The sequence below is a fragment of the Aquila chrysaetos genome, chromosome 11, assembly GCF_900496995.4.
Source record: "Aquila chrysaetos chrysaetos chromosome 11, bAquChr1.4, whole genome shotgun sequence".
NCBI classification, from domain to species: Eukaryota; Metazoa; Chordata; class Aves; order Accipitriformes; family Accipitridae; genus Aquila; species Aquila chrysaetos.
In genome coordinates this window covers 21304426-21310425 of record NC_044014.1, presented here as the reverse complement: position 1 = coordinate 21310425, position 6000 = coordinate 21304426, and the positions used below count along the sequence as shown (strand labels likewise).

General features: G+C 43.0%; 1 protein-coding gene across 3 annotated transcripts in view; it reads left to right on the top strand.

The window, feature by feature from the left end:
• MAPK8 (mitogen-activated protein kinase 8) overlaps positions 1-6000 on the top strand; it is a 48741-nt gene continuing 42741 nt past the window's right edge. For all 3 annotated transcript variants that reach the window (XM_030029746.2, XM_030029750.2, XM_030029749.2), the window contains exon 1: positions 1-105. The gene's annotated coding sequence lies outside the window, so the exon portion shown is untranslated. The remainder of the gene's footprint in view (positions 106-6000) is intronic.

The window sequence follows — 6000 nt, the reverse complement described above, 5'->3', positions numbered from 1 at the left end:
GGGGGCGGGCAGCCGCAGCCGCGGCGGGCGGAGCGCGGTGCGTGTGCGCGGCCCGGCCCCGGCTCATTACTCAGCGGCCGAGGCAGGAGGCGGCGGCGGGAGGCGGTGAGCGCGGCGCCCGGGGGCCGCGGCCCCGGCCCCGCTGGAGCGGCGGGCGGCGGCGGCGGGGGGAGCGGGGCCGAGCGGCGCGGGGTACGGCGCGGCACGGCGCGCTGCGCGGGCGAGCGGGCGGCCGCGCCGCGGGGGCGGGGGCCGGGCCTGGGCCCGGCCGCTTTGTTTATGTTTCGACGGGGCAGCGGGCCGGGAGGGAGCCGGAGGCGGCCCGTGCCCTTGCCCGGAGGCGGTGCGGGGCTCTCCGGTCCGGTGACCTTCCGTGTCTGCTCGGCGCCGGGGGAGTGGAAGTGTCTCGGTGGATAATGGCGGGGGCCTCTTTGTTGGTGTGGCAGGAGGGGCAGGAGGCTCGGCGCGGGGCTCCTCCTCCTCCTCCTGGGAGCGGGGGCACCCAGGGCAGGCCGGGCTGGCGTAGCCTTCCAGCCCGGGCTCCCGCTCGGCCTTCGGGGCAGGAAGGGTCTGCGGCCGAGGAGGTGGGAATGCAGCCCCGCGAGCGAGCGAGCCGCCTGGGTGGTCAACTTCCATGACCTTGCTCTTAAAAATACTTCTTAAAGCAAACAGTACTCCTCTGGGATCATGCAGCTGCTCCAGATGTAAGGGCTTGGGGGAGCCCGGCAGTGTCTTTGATTCTTTTGCCTTTTAATTCGTATATTTCTTGCAAAGGGAGTGAGCTGTCTCTTTGCAGAATTTCTTTGGCTCTTTGGTTTCTCTGTGTCGTTAACAGCATCCAGTTTTCCTCCCAAAGCCTGTTTCTTTATGCCTTTCTGTCTGGAGTGGTTCCATCAGTGAATTTTGACCTGATGCACCGCTAATAACCTACAAATACAAATCCCACTTGATTATTTATTCTCCTCCCCCCCCCGCTACAATAATGGTTTTGAGCATATAGCGTGTTTTTGAATTTCGGTGTTGTACAGAACAGGCTTGCTGAAGCCTTTCAGACAATCGAAAAATCCTACACGCTTTGGCCTATCTGATAATAGAAACACAAAGGGTGTTACGCTTGTTCGGGGAAGGAAAGTATTACTTGCCTTAGGGCATGTGCATGTGGAATTGAGCAAGTTTACTCGTTGCAGCTGGGTTTTCCTTACAGGTGTGGAGACTTCTAACCAGTGATGGTCTCACAGGTCACATGAGACCTGGTCTCACTTCTAGAGATGCCAACAAATGCACTTCTAGGGCAGAATGGTATATGACATGCATCTTTATGTGTTTGCGGGTATATCAGTATATTAAATAACTTGGAGATGGTTTAAACTCTAACATGAAGAGAAACTGGGCCAAACTTAGTTAAGGATACTGTCAGAGTGAGTTCACTGACTTAATTGAGCATTCCTTGTATATAATGGAGGGAAACTCTTAATTCTTCTGCTAGTAGTTAAGAAAAATAAATATTGAATTTCAAATAGTCCCCTCCTTTGATCTCAGTCTGTGGGGGCAGCCATCTTGTCTTTTTTCCCCACTTGTTTCAGAGATGTGTAACATTGACTAGTTTGATGGTGGGGTGCAGGTATGGAGTTCTGTGGAATATGTGATGCCAGTGCAGGGACCAGGCAAATTGCAGACTGCCTGTCAGATCTTGACAGTTTTCAGGGCCAGCTGGGCAAAAGTATGGTAGGAGAAGGGGGAGAGAAACATCAGCTGAACAAGACTAATCCAGAGTTGCAGAGGGTGTATGAAGTTTTGTCATCACCCTGAAAAAGGAATTTTGGCGGTGTCTTCCAGTGCAGAAGTTCTCAGGCTTTTTGGACCATTGTCTCGTATGAGTATTCAAGGTAATCTTGTGGGCTACCATATACTTCGTGGAGACTTCGGAAACATTAGTAAGATGATCTAATATGGTTCTGAGTCCTGTAGTTTTGGACTGCTTGTTCTAGGCAGAAGTAGAGTTGCCTTTTGTGTGTGTTTTTTGTGTTTTAACTTTTAACCCTGCTCTTTAGGGACCAAGGCCTTTGCTGGTTTTATAGATATGTAGGTATAACCTCCTTTGCAAAGGCTTTAGGTAAACTTGTTATATTGGTGAATTGTTATGCAAATATTAGGCAATAAACAAGTGTTTGGAGATTTTAACAACAGAATTTATTTTCTGCCTTCTACTTAACTGAGATGAATCGAAGTGTGTAGTTCATGTTTTGTTTGTTTTTTTTAAACCATGAGCTAATGGGATAGTATTTGAGTTTATAATGCTACCTGTTTATTTGTTCACTGTATATGTGTTTTTAGTTTCTTTTGCATCCTTCCTCAACTGCCTAAATTGTTTGAATGCTTATTTTTTTAAAAGATGCATGGAAAGTACATGCTTAGCTCCTTATTTCTGAGGATTGATTCAGTATTCTGGACAAATACAAATGTCCTTCTTGGTAGTCTGCTGCAAAGTATAGTGTGCTATTTCTTAAACTTTGTTTCCCAGTCATCTGCCTTGGGGAAAAAAAAAGTGCTCTGTGTGTATATAGCTTTACTATATATTTTTAATATATGTAATTTTCATTGCTGTATCACTTTGGAAATTAGACTAATCTGATTTTGATCCCAGGTTTTTAAATAAAGGCTAAATGTGTTTTATTGCTGTAAATGTTTCCTTTATAAAACCCCTTAGTCCTTAATTCAAAACCTGCAGAAACAGGCTTCTGTTTATGTTATGGAAGGATCTCTCGGATTTTGAAGGCTCTTCAAAAATCTAGTTGAGACTACTTATGTTGTTTGCCTGCTGTGAAATTCACCACAGTTTGGACATGGATTCTGAAAAACAATTTCTACTTTAAGAATCTGAGCATCTAGTTTTCAAGTCTTTCAAGAATCCCTGTGTTTAAATGGAGATGGAAATTAGTCTTTAAATTTGATAAAGGTCCTTTCTGGCTATCATCATGAAAAGATGAGCTATATTTAAAAAGGCATTCATTGCTCCATTACAAGGTATATTTATATGAAAATACAGCAATAGTTGCTTTTATTTGCGTACATAGTTTTTGACAGTGACTATTGTGTCAGTGAAAGATACTTGGTTGATAAAGTCCTTGAGTTTTCAGGGCAATTGTGTTTATATTTCTGTAATGTCACACCATAGTTTTGTGTTCAGTGGCTACCTTGCTTGCCTGCTTTTCCTTCTTGCCAGTTGCTGTGTGGCAAAATAGATCAAGGAGCTAACTGATCCAGCTGAAAAAAATCTTCCTCTTGGACTATTTTTCAGCCTGATTAATTCCCTTATGTGTCTGAACAAACAGCTATGCCATTGCAAGGTTGGAAGACAAGTTGGCTGCTTAGGTGGGGATTGCCATCAGTCATGCATATGCACAAAGGTATTCACAGACCAAGTAGTGGCTGCTGACAGACTGAAGTGATGGAAGTGGGCAGACCTCTTTTATGTTGAGAAGTGCTTGTTTAAAAATCTGTTTGCAGACTTGGTCTTCTGCTGCTGTTAGTGAAAAGCATTCTGAACAAGATGTTTGTTTTGGTTTCTTGAATGCACTGTAGAGCCCAAAATGAATTGGGGATGAGTACCCATTTGTTAATGTATGCTGATGTAGAAGCTTTGAGTCTAACTTCGTGTGGATGGACATCCTCTTCCAAACCTAGCTGTATTAATCATTTCAGAGCATATGTGTAGTATCAATAGCGGCCGTTAAATAAAACAATCTGGAAGCTTTTGGACTGAGGCAGGGCAGTGAGGCAGAAGATGCATCCTCACAGTGCTGCTAACTGTTTGTGTTTTCCACTTTCTTTAAATACTGGGTTTGTGAAGAAGAAAATATTAACTATTTTAGGACTATATTTTATATGTAAGAATGCCAGTGCTCATTTATCTTTTGTGGCGCTTCACAAATACGTAGCATTTATCTTTTAGGTTATTTTGCTTGGTAGGGGCAGCTTTTAATTCAGTGTTCAAAACGTCCCTTACTATAGCTTTTCCTAGCTTATTATTTCTCAGTAATACATGAAGTCTTCAGAAAAAAGAGCTTTAAATACCCTACTCTTTTTCTGTCCCAATTCTTATTCAAAATACGGGACTGCAGACGTAGGTCATTGAGTAGTTTCCCAAGTTGTTTGTATTTACCAGATACTTAGTGGAATTTTATTAGTTCTATTCATCTGTACAAGTTAGTCCTGTGGCAAAACTGTAGCCTTCTTAGTGAATGGTGATATTTTTAAGAAATGCGTTGTCTTAGAAGAATTTGAAGGTGATGTTGAGAAATTCATGATGACTTGGTGATGGGTGGAATAAGTTGCCAGTATATTGACTTGAAATTTTGGGGAAGTAAATAGCAGTAAGTGTAGGTATGCATGATATAACCTTTACTTAAGGGGAATTAATACTTGAATTTGAAGAATTAAGTCACAGAAAATGAAATCAAAACCGACTAGAATTGCTAGATACTTTTAAAACGTAACTAAGATTTCCTTGATGTAAACTTTGATGTATAAGCTCAAGGAACACACCGAGCACATGGTAGTGGGCCTCCTTTTGTGAGCTGGAAGACCCTTTCATTCTGTGTAGCAAAAGGAACACTTCAGCTTATCATACAGCCAACGGTGGATAGCAGTTTGCTTCTGCTGTAGGTTTTTACAAAGCCTATGGGTGAGAAGTCCTCCAAAAGACTAGAGCTGACTGCATCAAATTGTGAGAAAGAGATCTGTTACTGATGTTGGATCAGATCAGTGTGGAGAACTGCCCAACCAGCTGTTTATATAGTACTGTTACCTTGACTGTTATTTATTTTGTAAAATATTTTGGTAAGATTTTTTTAAGGCCTGCATTTTTCTTGATGTGAGATAATGATCTTGGAGTACCAAGCTTGTAGCTAATAGCAACACATTTCTTCTTAACTTTAGATGCTTTTTTTCCTTTAAGTGATTAAAAACTAATCCTTGGTTCTTTTTCTGTCCAAACTGATTGCCTGTAAGCTTGATACTAAAATAAACCTGATAGTTGTTGCCCGTATTGTCACTTTTATTGTTGGATAAATGCTGCTTGATATGTGAACAGATGGGGTGCTTATTAATCACTCAGTTGGATATTGTAGACTAATGCTAAAATGGTGACTGGCAGAAAATATACTTTAACTTTGTGGTCATTTGTGTTGCAAACAAAGCAAATACTGTATATGTGCTCATGTGTGTACACTTAAAATAAACAAAAAGGGCAAACATTAATTCTACAGTGCTGCTGGAAAGCCTGTTCACTGTAATTATTGATTATGAGTATTTAAAAACCAAATAAAAAAACAAGTCTGACAACTTCCCATTAGTTAATTATATTGGCATTATATCAAGCTCTTTTTTCCACTGTAGATCTTAAAAGCATGCGGGACAATGTCTGAACCCAATATTTACTCTTTTAACTACAAACTACGGCTAAAATGTGTGGTCCCATCATTGTTTGAAGAGACACAGACTACATTTACCTTGTACCTTAGTCTGCTGAACAAAACCTGAAAGTCTCTAGTCTGGTGTTTTGATTGTTGTGAAATAAGAAGAATGAACATTAGGTATCATGTTTCTCACTGTGATCTCAAAGTCATGGAAATGCCCAGCTCTGTAAGCGTGCGTGTCTGTATGCACGTAGGTGCATAAAATGAAAGTGATTCTTCTGCTGTCAATTGCTGGGAGCTGCTGACTGGGCAGCAACTCTTGCAGAAGAGGACCTTGCGCTCCTGATGAACTGGAAGCTGACCAGGAGTCAGCAGTGTGCGTCTGTAGCCCTCAAGGCTAATTACTTACTGGGCTGCATTAGAAAGCATGGCTAGCAGGTACAGGGAAGGAGCTGTTCCCATCTGGGGGGTGGCTGTGAAGCTCCAGCTGCAGTGCTGCCCAGTAGATCACACGTGTATGCACCCTGTGTGAGAGAGACAAACTGGAGGGAGTCCAGCACTGGGTTGCTCAGAAGGTAGGGGG